Source organism: Chaetodon auriga, chromosome 8 (genome assembly GCF_051107435.1).
Source record: "Chaetodon auriga isolate fChaAug3 chromosome 8, fChaAug3.hap1, whole genome shotgun sequence".
NCBI classification, from domain to species: domain Eukaryota; kingdom Metazoa; phylum Chordata; class Actinopteri; order Chaetodontiformes; family Chaetodontidae; genus Chaetodon; species Chaetodon auriga.
In genome coordinates this window covers 12,669,391-12,681,829 of record NC_135081.1, presented here as the reverse complement: position 1 = coordinate 12,681,829, position 12,439 = coordinate 12,669,391, and the positions used below count along the sequence as shown (strand labels likewise).

Genomic DNA, 12,439 nt, shown 5'->3' with positions numbered 1-12,439 from the left:
CATGAAAGCAGGACAAAAAACAGACACACTTACATTGATAGACCTCCTTCATCCCTTTGTCACCTTTTTCCTTCACAGCTGGGATGTTCTCTGCTGTCCCGTCACGACCTCTTTATGTTATTTTGCCTCTTATGTCACTGGCAGTGAGTTTTTTCAGAAACGCTTCTGTTGTGGTTGGATTTGTTGTATTTTACTATAAAAACAGCCAACAGTCAGTCGTAGGCTCAGACACTTACACCCACATGTGAACCCACATTTTTATGGGCTAATTTCATGTTGTTTACAGATCTGTGTGTCTACTAACACGCATGCTGTATTCTCAGTGGGCTAGTTAAAAAGGTTACGACAGGCTAATTCCACTGTGCTGGCCCTCCACTGATGATAATCCATCAATCATCCTCTCACACGCCCTCAGTGTCTATACACTAATGGCTTGCCTCACAAAGCGAGAAAGTAAATAGCGTGTCGCACAGCGCGAGTGTTCTATGAGACTAGAGCTTTCTTGGTTTAAATAAATGCTTTTTTGTTCTCACACTAATTTGTTCAAGTCCTTTGGCTTCTTAGGCAGCTGTCAAGTAAACAGCCCTCAATTGTCGACATTACATGAACAACAATGCGTCGTCTCTTTGTTTGAGCCTGCTGTGTACGTGTTTGGAACTGTCAGTAAGGGGGGGGGGGTCCAGCGTTTTACTGGAATTTCCAGCAGTGTCCTTGAACCCCTCTGGCTAATTGCAGCAACATTCTTGTCCATGTAACATAGTGACTCGCCAACTAGAAGGCTATGACCTATTTTCAGGTCCTGACCTATCAGTTACTGCTGTTTTTATGACCAGAGTAGGCGTTTTTATGATTATTTTGGGGGTGATAGTGATACAGCAGACACATTGTGATGCTGTGTGGTGACAGCATAACCATACTTCAACACTGTCACAATAACTATCATCCATTTATATTTTTTGTACTTGTTGTACTTGGACGTTTGTCTGCAAGAACATAGATTGCAATCTATCTATCTCCCACATTATATTTTTGTCTACCTTACATTGTGCCATGATTATGTCCTGTACTCCCAGCCTCAATTCAAAGAAGCATCAACTCAGAAATCCAGCGAGTGCTTTCCTGAAGAGCTCACTCTGCCTTAGATGTGTGTAGTCTGCAGGGCTTAGTGGTATTTATCCCTGACTAAAGCTTCATAGACTACACGTGGTCTAATATGACTAGAAACACTGTACCTCCAACCGTTCCAGCCATACTTTTTTCTGATAAATCAGCGCTTGTGGTCGACACCAAAAAAAAAAGTATAATGAGAGTTTTTTGACCAAAAGAAAAAAACAATGTTTTCCTAGAACTGCTGCAGTGAATTCAGGTGGCTCCCCTATGAGCCGTTACCAAAAATCGACCATCAGTGTCATGTGATTGTTTTTTTCCTGGTTTTGTTGTTATGAATAGCTACAACAGACGGAGACACACTCTGTTGTTGGCCTCTGTGTGTCTTTTTGATAATATTGATAGCTCCATCTCAATCTTCCTCAGTTCTTCTTCTCACTCTGTCTTTGTCATCTAATCACACCTGCAGTGTGCATGTCTGTATTTTTTATTTTATGTGTATGTGTACCTGCCTATCTGACCGCTTCTGTATGATCATATTTGTTGCAGCTTCTGTGAGTTTTTGTGTATTGTGGTTTGTGTGCACAGATGTCAATCCCATGCCAGCCTCCCTCCAGCAGGGGGTCTGTGTCTGATCCAGATGAACTCTGTGTTGTTTTTCAAAAGGGTTAGGCTGGCCACAAATAAATCCCCTTGTTTTTGCTATTTTAACTCTTCTAGGAGGCTGCAGGATTACATGAATATGTTGACTGGGTGATTCAGCTGTTGACAAATCTCCCTCAAATAACACTGTTGTTACCGAAAATCCGAGCTCAATGTGTGCTTTTGTGTGAGCTGGTCAGTCATTGGTGCTATGGTTGTCTCAATGTGTGTGCGTGCGTGCGTGTGCGTGCATGTGCGTACTAAGGAAAAGGCAGAGAATATGCTCTTTGTCTGTTCTGTTTCTAGATGATCTGTTTTAAATATTGCTCTGAGGTAGTAGTGGCATCATTGGTGACATTTGTCAGCTGATGAAACAGAGCGATCTTTGTCTGACACACATGCACAACATCAGTTGCAGTTGCTCTCCAAACTGCCCCTGTGTCAGAAGTGAACATTAGAATTTATTCATTTGTAGTGTATGTGGACCAACTGTACCCTTTACTGGCTCCAGTTTGCTCCCAGTTTGTCTTTGTGTGTGAACATGTGGGATACATTCCTTCAAAGCGTCCCTCTGTCTTTCCATTCGTTTTGTAACTAAATGTCAAGTTGATGTCATGCTGCAGGTGGAGTGCTTCCACAGCTAATCTGCAGTCTTGGATCTTACATCATTTCAGAACATGAAATATTAACATATCCTAAATGTAGCTAATATGCACTTGTGTATTTCTGTACTATATAATGAGAGAACATGGTAAACAGTATACCTGCTAAATTTTAACATGTTAGCGTTGTCATTGTAAGCATGTTAGCATGCTGATGTCAGCATTTAGCTGACAAGTGGACAGTACTAAATACAAGTGTAAACCACCACCAAGAGGCATTGTTGTCCGATCACTCAACCCTCTTGCTGAGGTGGTCTGGAACGCATGTGACCACATGCATCCTGATGCAGGATGAAACAGGAACGCCAGTGTTCGGCCTGTGATCGGATCACCCAAGACTAATGTTAATACCAGGTGTAAACAGGGTCTTAGTCTTGTTTGATCAACAGTCTACAGTCTACTTCTCAAATTAAGAATAATGTATCAATCAGGTTGCTACTTTCAGTGATACTCGGTCGAGTATATCCACACTAAAAAGCAGAACATGGTAAGAAGTCATTAAAAGTCATTGAAGTCATTAAATTTATCAGAGGCCAAGGGAAATAAAAACACTTGGCTGTTGCTGTGCTGTATTAGCCTAAGTTAAATGCTGAGTGGGAGAAAGGAATGGATCAGAAGCCGGTCAGGGATCGTGATCTCAGTGCAGGTCAGGCCCTTTGTGTGGACGGTGGGGGCATCTTGAGACACAAGGTGAAAGTGCACAACAAACCCCTAAAACCATCACCGCCTTTGACTTTTTGACTCTAAACATTCATATTCTTAAACAAAACCCATTTACTCACTTCAGATTACTCCACAGAGTCATTTTAGCGTGGGTCTGAACCGATGAACTTACTGGACCCCATCTCCTTCACTTTAGTAGTGCAAGTCCTCACAACAGCCTGCCGTTGAGTTTCACCTGGGACTACCTATGAAAATTTAATTTCCTGTTCAAATTGATTCACAATATTAGTTTCATTAAGTTGCATATTAATTCATTTGCACCCATTAAATCGAAATTAGATTGGCGTTTTTTCCCACCAAGATAATTTTATCCCCATCAGGAAAGAAATTCAGCGTCCTCAAATGCCCTCTGGGTTTGGATTAAAGGAGCATTGACAGGTTTCTCCTGGGCCATTAGTGCACTCATTTTGAGTGGAACATGGATTTTAAAAATGGGTTTCAAAGGGCTCTACTAATTATTTCTTTTAAGGTTCAGTCCAAAACCAGCACCTTGTGCCAATTTTATTCCAAATCTCAACAATTTGTCTGCATACATACATGTTTTGTTTGAATACACATATATATATTGTTTGCTTTTTGGGCTTTTAGTTTGATTCATTCATTCACTTTTAGACACAGTGAGTGTTATATTATGATGTGATGGACAAATGGACTGAATGCTGCTTTATTGCACATGTATACAAAGTGAATAAGCATGAAAATGTACTCGGTGCGTACTGGATTTCAGGATACTCCAGTTTCCTGAAAGAGTGAAAGATGAGTGTGCAGCAGATGTGTGCTGCCTTCTGTTCAGTTGTTTTTCAAAAGGTCACAGTTCGATTCTTATTCAATTGAAATTCAATCAATTGAAACACGACAGTTTGTTTCTGTAACGTCATTTTTACACAAAAATGTGATCTATAAAGTAGTTAAATTAATCCAACCTCAAGTATTTTTCAGTATTTTTTTACACCACCATGAATAGACGTCCAAATACCGTAATCACTCCATGTTCTCAGGGACCTTGAATATCAGGAAAGTTAACAGGCTTGTGAAGACGAGGTGACACAAAAGGTGCTCACAAAGCACCGTTTTTAGGAAGTTATCGACTTTGATTCGAAGCTGCTTTTGATAAAAGTAAACCTGTACATGTCCAAACTTTAGATTTGCAACAATACAACAGAAATCTGTTTCACAGGCTGTGGACGTACATATTGAATGGCTTGAGATCCGCGAAGCATTGAGGGGAATAGTAGTTTATGAATGAGGAGAATAAAGGAGAAATACTGTTAAATATGTACACGGTTTGTGCTTTTCAACTTTGGATTGAATCAGGCGTGTTTCCTTTCAACTCCACGCTACTCGTGCGTCTGTTGTTGACTCCAGCAGCTGATGCTGGTATTGCCAGCATTTAGTTTTGGATTGTTCCTTGTTATTTCTTCCATAGCTTCTTTATGCAAACAGATAAGCCTGAGGGCACAGTGCATTTTTCATACCGCCTCAGACAAGAAAAAGACTGCTAATGCTCTGTTTTGTGTTCCAGTTTTACCATGCTTGATACTATCAGGAAGCTGGTGTGTGTTTGTGTTTGTGCGTTTGTATTTGTGTGTGTGTGTTTGTGTGTGTGTGTGTGTGTGTGTGTTTTGCCCAAGGCGACACTAACGGTCCCTTCTTGCTCTCTGTATATCTGTGTGTGTGCGCGCGTGCTCACAGTGACAGTGAAAGCTCTTTTGTGAACAAGCTGAATCGTGATGCTCAGCGTCATGAACAAGGAATTTACAACCACTCAGTCAGAATGGGTCATTAAACTTATGTGTGTATGTTTGTTGCTGTTTGTGCGAGCCTTTGCCATTAGACTCCAGGCATTTAAAGAAAGCCCTTTGTTCCACAGTTACAGCTCATTTCATTTCATTATCTGCTCTTCCCGCTTCTCTGTTTAGTCACTTTTGTCATAACATCTTTCATTGTTATTGCAATGTGCTAAAAGTCAGTTGTTCATGATCGTCTGCTCTAACCCCACACCAGTAACCAACTTCATCATCTGTATCCTCCAGGCAGGCAGGTAGACAGGCTGACGCAGCGGGGAATATGCAGTTGAAGTAGGTTGTGGTTTGAGGTCTCTCTCAAACCGGTGAAGTATTGCTGGCAGCCTGACTGCTGCCTCGCTGTTTGATGGCTGCGCTGCCAGGTCATATTTCTTAATAAATAGTGAGAGGTTGAATTAATGGTAATATGGAGGTCTGTGCCACTGTTAGAAACCTGGAAATATTACACCATAGTCAAAGTTTGCATAGTGCAAATATTTTTCACTCCCAAATGGTTTAGAGGCTCCATACCATGAAGAGATCAGTCATTTTTCATAGCGTTCTATGAATCTGTGAAAATGTTGTGCTTCTCCAGGGTTAATCTTTTCCTCAGACACCTCATTGTCCACCTCGTTGTCCTTCAAATACTCGCAGGGTGAAGCTTATAACAGGTCGACGAATAGGGACGCTGACTTATGATGAATAGAAGCAATCATTGAAGGATTTAATACAGAACAAAATTTCACAGTTCTGGGTTCAAACTTTTTATTCTCTGAGGTACTGGCCTCACCTATCCAGGGAGTATAAAAGGTAGCCTTGGAGCTCGTACAGTATTTTTTATCAGTGTTTCCGGTGGAACGAGAGGTTTGGTGTTCAGTCAACTTTACTGAGGTAAAGAAAAAACTGAGCTAAATAATGTTTTCAAAAAATCAGATATTGTTTATGCACATACTGGATGCTGAGCACCTCTAAAAAGCAGATATTATAAAAACAATCAATCAAAATGTTAGATGTTTGTGTTAAAACTAAAGGTATTTGTGGTGGGAAAGAGAATTTCCTGTTTGATATCATATGTTTTAGTCCAGTATTAGATTCTTTGTCACATTGAGGTGTCTTAGAGGAAGCTTTTCGAGTGTCCCACTGAATCCAAGTAAGACACATCAGGGAACCGTCAGACAGACCCTGGAGAGAGTTCAGTCCTGTCAGCTTTAGAGTGCATAAGGTTAACTTCTGTTACTGCCACTGTGCAGTGATGTTTGAGGACAGTTTGTACAATAGGATGTGTGATTTGGTTTTAGCTCTTGATTATAAAGCAGATCTGGCAGCTTACTGTAAAACATGGAGGTTTGGTAGAGTTTTAATTAAGAAATATTTGAATGTAGTGTAGAGAGAGGGAGCGTGAGAACAAGGACAGGAGTGTAGACGTGATGTACAGACTTTCTGAACCCACGTTTACTCTACAGTTCTCTCCTTTATCAGTTAAGTGTGTGGTGAACTGTGGAGGGGTCCAGTGTGGGTTGAATGTTAATTGGTTGGTCGACGTTAAATACGTCTGATGTATGAGATGGCAAGCTACGTTAGTATTAATCTCTAATGATTTTTTTTTCCAGTGTTTTATTTAATTTCTCCTTTGATCCCTGTCAATCGTTGATTTCTACAATCACGAATAGTCACCGTGGTAAAACATACACACACTCTGTAAACAAAGCTGCCGGAGACAGAGTGAGAAGTGTCTTTGTGCTTGTGTTTTAGCATGCATTGTGAATATGTTTGTGTTAGCTGACAGGCCCCCAGTGAGTTAGCTGTTTGTTTCCTGTGGTTTGCGACTGGCTGCCACGACTTCTAGAATAATAGGTCTTATCAACCTCGCTGCTGACCTTTACATAGATTTGTGTTAACCATTGTGACCAAGGAGTAACGTTCAGGGCTTTAGCCGGCTGAGAGAGAAGTATACTTAGGGTCACAAACGTCTAGATGGAGATGAAAAACAATAAGCCTCAGAGCAGGCAGGGCCAAGGTTACTCAGCTGGAAAGCCACAAACAGACCAGCAACGTCCTGCATGTCAGAGGCAGACTTAGTACCTAAAACTTGACCTGATGTGTTTTTAAGGCTTTGCTCAGACTGCGGGGACATCAGATTTGTTTTTCAAATCAGATTTTTAGACATAAAGTCTGCACTGTTATTTGCAAGTGATCAGATTGGATTTGTGTGTCCAGACATAACCAAACTACTGTATCCGCATGGTTTGCTGTGGTAACCCTGTAGGCATCAATAGCTTCGTACGCTGGTGATGTGGCTTTCCAACGGAGCATGAGAAATTCCATCTTTGCCTCTACAGAAGCCTCCCCCAAAGTGCCAGCAGACAGTTTCTCTCCGTGTCTGTCTGCAGACTGTTCTCTGTGTAGTCCTCTGTATCGCTCGACTAATAGCGGCATTGATTCTGCTCAGCTGCTCCGATGCACTTCCGTCACTCTCGATTTAACGTCGCCGTTGTGCGTCGCGCCACAAATGATGTACAGAACGATTCGAGTGGCAACAGTGAGACGACTGTATCCGACTGGAATCCACCTCCAATTGTGGTTTGGATCCTCTTTGCACAAATCACATTTTATGTGCTATTCAGACTTTCTAAAATCAATCTGGATACAATCTGGACATGTCCAAAAATATGGGCCAGAATGAACACCCAGATTCATAAGAGGGAAAGTTAATTGCAGACCAGTGTTAGGTATTTAACTGATTTTAGTTCAAATTACCATTGAAAAAGAAAGGATGGTGAGCGGCTGCCTATGAGTTAACCAGCAGATGTGTTATTTTAATAGAGAGTTGGGTGGAACTGATCTACATGTATCGAAAATACAGTACAGCCAACATAGTTTATTGTTTGTTGTGTGTTGGTTGTGTGTGCTTACACATCATTTAAAAGGTTTAATGCACCTCCTAAAAGCTCCTAAAAACTATTACACTCATCAGCGGTAGAGTAAAACAGGGATAGTACAATATGTAAAACATGTTTTCTTTAGTGCACCTGCTGCCTTAAAAACATTTGGCCGTCATTACCGGCAGCAGCGTTTCCTGTTTGTGTCTATGGTTGATCAGATTTGTTTTCAGTCATTTGGATAAAGTTTGATTAAATCCATTTCCAGGAAACTTGACTTGAAAACTGAGTGTTTGTTTGGTTAAGTTCGTGTGTTTGCTGCTGGACAGTGGAACACAGCACATCAGAAGCGGTGCAGCTCGTGTGTGTTATTTGTGCCACGGTCTGGTCGTCACATCATTCACATTCATAAACAAGCACAGTGCTGTGTTTATTTAAATTTTTGTCTGAAATTTCAGTCATCATGAATATGATCAAATTGCGGCGTAATTACACATAATCGCCCCAAATATTATAACAGAAGCCTTAAAAGTTACCAGACACTTCCATGCAACCCATAACGAGCTTAATTCTTTTTCCTCGTGAAGCCAGAGCTCATCGTGGTTGCGTCAGTGCATGGGAGCTGCACAGCTTCTCCAGCTTCTTCTGCTTCAGGTGCTGTCAGTGGCTAGCACACAGTCTGACGCAGCTGGAAGGAAATCATACGAGCACAGACGTACAGTACACATTTACTCGCCTCGTCCTTCTCCGTTCTTTATCTGGATCTGTCTGATAGCCTGTTAGATGGTGCAGAAAAATCTAATCTTTTCTCGTCTCTTGTACCATGTGATGAAATCATCGGCTCCCCACGAACAGACATCAGAAATCTCTTCACGACACCACATCCTTTGTCCGCATTTCCTAACTGTCGAATCCCGTTAACTTTCCAGTTTCTGAACATTGTTCAATACTCACTTTTCTTCCATAGACTATTATCATATCAGCACTCTTTCATACTTCTCAGCACATGAATGACAGTCCTCAGCACCTGATAGTCGAGCTCCACTTTGTCTGTTTCAATCAGCACGCCTCAGAGCTTCCTCTGCTCCTGGATTATTTTCTTAGCCCTCCTTGGAACAGCCTGTGTTGTGTGATCAGTTGAACTCAGCACATTGCGTTTTTGATGCCAGAGGCCTTGACGTGGCGGGGTAAAAAAAAAAAAAAAAAGACACAGCGCAGCTCATTGGTGACACACTTTATAATAAAGACTATCAGGACAGAATAGTAGAGTCACTACAAGAACAGAGGAGCCGTTTTTGTAGATAAAAGTCTCCGCTTGAAAGAGAAAGGGGAGTGCAGTACAGAGAGAGACAGGGAGAAACAGGGGGAGATGGGAAGTCATTAGCCGAGTTAAAAGCAAATTGAATCAGGCCTATGTGCTCTTTTGTAATTTGAATTTTTTCTGGCAGTTACAGTGGGGGAGTGAACAAGGCCTCGGAGAATGAGGAGCCAGTTTTTGCGTAAGAAGCACACAGAAGGAGTCTCTTTTTTCTCCTCCGCCCACACTTCACCCAACAGTCGAAGCAGGTGTGTCTGCTCCAGCCTGAGACTCCCATTCAGACTGTAATATCGCCACCGCTGGGGTTCAAGCGATATTCACTGCAGATAATTTGTCCATATCTCTCCCTCATCTTAAAAGCAAATACACAAGCCACGTTACACCGCTCTACTTGGCTGCGTTTTCATTTTGTTGCTCGTTGGTCAATGATCTCATCTTTTCTCTTCTCTGTTGTTTTTCTCCCCGAGGAGCAGAAGTGAAAATGCGTCATGTGAAGCAGCAACGAAAGAGGGAGAAAATGTGCTGATGTGCTTCACAACAGTCGACTTACAGAGGAGTTAAGGGTGTTTACACGAGGGTTTCTGATCACGTACGTGTGTGTAGGATTGTGGCGATGCATGGATGCACAATGTATCTCTTCTGATTTTGCACCTTCGCACACATGCAACAAATCAAAACACACACACGACCACAAAGGAATTCCCATTTTCTTTTTCTATTTCGGCCCCGATACACACATGATCATATGCACACATGTTCCCACTCACTCACACACACACACCCACGCACGCATACCCACACCTCTTCTAGCTATGTACCATGGTGGCCTTTCCTGCTGTTTATCAAACCAGTGTATGGGTAGTTTTCAGCTCCACTGGTCTGAACATATTATTCCATTTCCCTCTTCCCCACTGCTTAACACACAAACACACAAATACATGCCTGATACACACACACACACACAGGCACGCACGCACGCACACATGGACACACACACACACACACACACACACACACACACACACACACACACACACACACAAGCACTCTCTCCATCCTCTGTTCTTCCTACTCACTCACCAGGAGAGACTCTGCTCCCCACAGTAAATCCAAAAGATTGATGTGTCTCCTTGGACAAAATGAGATTGTGTGTCATTACAAGGCATTACACTACAGAACCCCTGAGTAACTGAATTAGCCCAGTATGTCACAAGCAAACACAGTTTCCACACATGCACAACTGATCGTCTTACAGACTGTTTGTACAAACCAGTTTCCTTCATGTTTCCTTCCAGGTAAGTGTTCCATAGTCGTCAACCCAGAGATAAGGCTTTCTTTGTGGGACTCGAGCATGTCATTTTGTCTGGCAGGGTGTGTGTACATACACAGTGCAATCAGATTATTTGGGCAGTGACACGTTTTGTGTTGCGTTGGTGCCACTGTGTTGGATTTTAGCCAGAAACCCTGCCGCTTAGGTCAAAGATCTCCTTGACTTTTATGTTTAATGGGTGCTTATATGTCCGGTGAATCAGATGACCTGCGCAGGGAATGGAACCCTTTTCAGACACAAGTAAATGTTAAAAGACAACTTTGATCCCCAAACAGTCTGGTCACCGTGTAAAAACATAAATGAAACAGAATGTGATGATTTGCTAATCCTTTTTGACAAACACATTTCAAACAAGTTGGGACAGGGGCAACAGAAATCTAGGAAAGTTGTGAAATGCTCCAAAAGCACCTGTTTGAAACATCCACAGGTAAACAGGTTCACTGGTAACAGGTGATAGTATCATGATTGGGTATGAAAGGGGCATCCTCGAAGCTTTTTTGACCTCCAGTCAGTAGGAAGGCTCCATTCTTAGCTGCAGAGCTGCTCTGCACTGGCGAGAGCCATCCTTTGCCTATGGAGAGAATGAAATTACAGAATGAAGTTGTATCAGCGCTACCCTTGGTGGGCCTGCTGCTCAGATTTCATGACCAGCCAAAGTGCTCAAAGTTCAGCCGGTTTCGAGTGTGACGACGCTGCTGGCTTTGCATTTCATGACCAACGGGATGACAGCTGACTGTGCTGTTACCTGAAATCAACTTTTGATGGACAAAAAGTCTCATTCTGTGTTTGCCAGAGTTCCCAGAACTGTAAAATGCTGCCATGAAATCGTAGAGGAATCTTGGCAGTAGCACTTTCCGGCTTCCTGGCACACGTTAGTGAGACCTCCACCTTGCCACTGGGCTCTGTTCCCCACCTGACGGAGAGCACGGTTCAGACTGCAGATCATGTGTAGAGGCATGTGTTCAATCAACCCTGTGAAGCAGCTACTCAGAGTTACAGCAACCAGTGAGCTGGATCACGGGTTTTACAGATCAGTGAAACATTAAAAAATCACCAAGTACAGTGGAATGTAGAAGCTCTTATTAAGGCTCCAGTTGTCTTCTGATATCTGCAGATATCCTGGTTTAGTTGGCCACTCACCTGCTCGACCAGTAAAGTAGTGAGTCAGTGAGGCAGTAATCTGTGAGTGCATCAGTAAAGTCATTCAGACAGGTTGACAACATGAGGGCGTTTCATCACAGTCAGTTACACAGTAATGTGGTCATTAGGGCAGGCAACAAGTCAGATAATCAGCTGGTTTAGCAGTGAATCAGCCAGCCTACAAGACTTGACCTAATCAGTATTTTTCGTGGTTCATAATAAACAAACATCATAGCATTCTTGTCCAGTAACAATGGGCTGACTGACCTAGTGCCAACGCTGTCTGGAGGTCTGTCTATAGACAAAACAAGAAGTTGGGACTCACAGTTCCTATGTAGACACGTGCTGTCTCTCCAGTCAAAACAACAAGCGAGGCTGCTGTAGTAGTAGCAGAAACCCAAGGTCAGTGTGTGACACAAACACACACACACAGAGGCGTTTCAGTGTGCGGCGCTGTGAACACGAGACTAAATAACAGAACTCAAGAGGTCATACACAAAGCCTGGATTGAACACTGAGAGGGACAGGCCCCAGCTGCCTTTAGGACACACTCATACACACGCTGCTCCACTCACAGATGAAAAGAAACATCCACATGTATGCGCGCGCACACACACACATCCAACACACGCAAAAATGCCAAAACAATCTTGCATGAGATAATGGTGAGAGAACCTTGTGTTTATTTTCCAGTCGGACCAGAGCTACGACTGGGACGGAAAGCAAGTACATAACAAGTCAGCTGTTCCACTCTTTCTCAACTTCAGCTCTTTGACTATAAAAGGCTTCACGCACTCAGATAAACCCCTTTGTTTTATAGCCTTAATCGATTCCTCGTTGGTCAAAGGGCTGTC

The 12,439-nt window shown here is 42.6% G+C and overlaps 1 protein-coding gene across 1 annotated transcript in view; it reads left to right on the top strand.

The window, feature by feature from the left end:
- Positions 1 to 12,439, top strand: part of cdkal1 (CDK5 regulatory subunit associated protein 1-like 1) — a 218,201-nt gene that overhangs the window by 72,831 nt on the left and 132,931 nt on the right. The gene's annotated exons all lie outside the window — the stretch shown is intronic.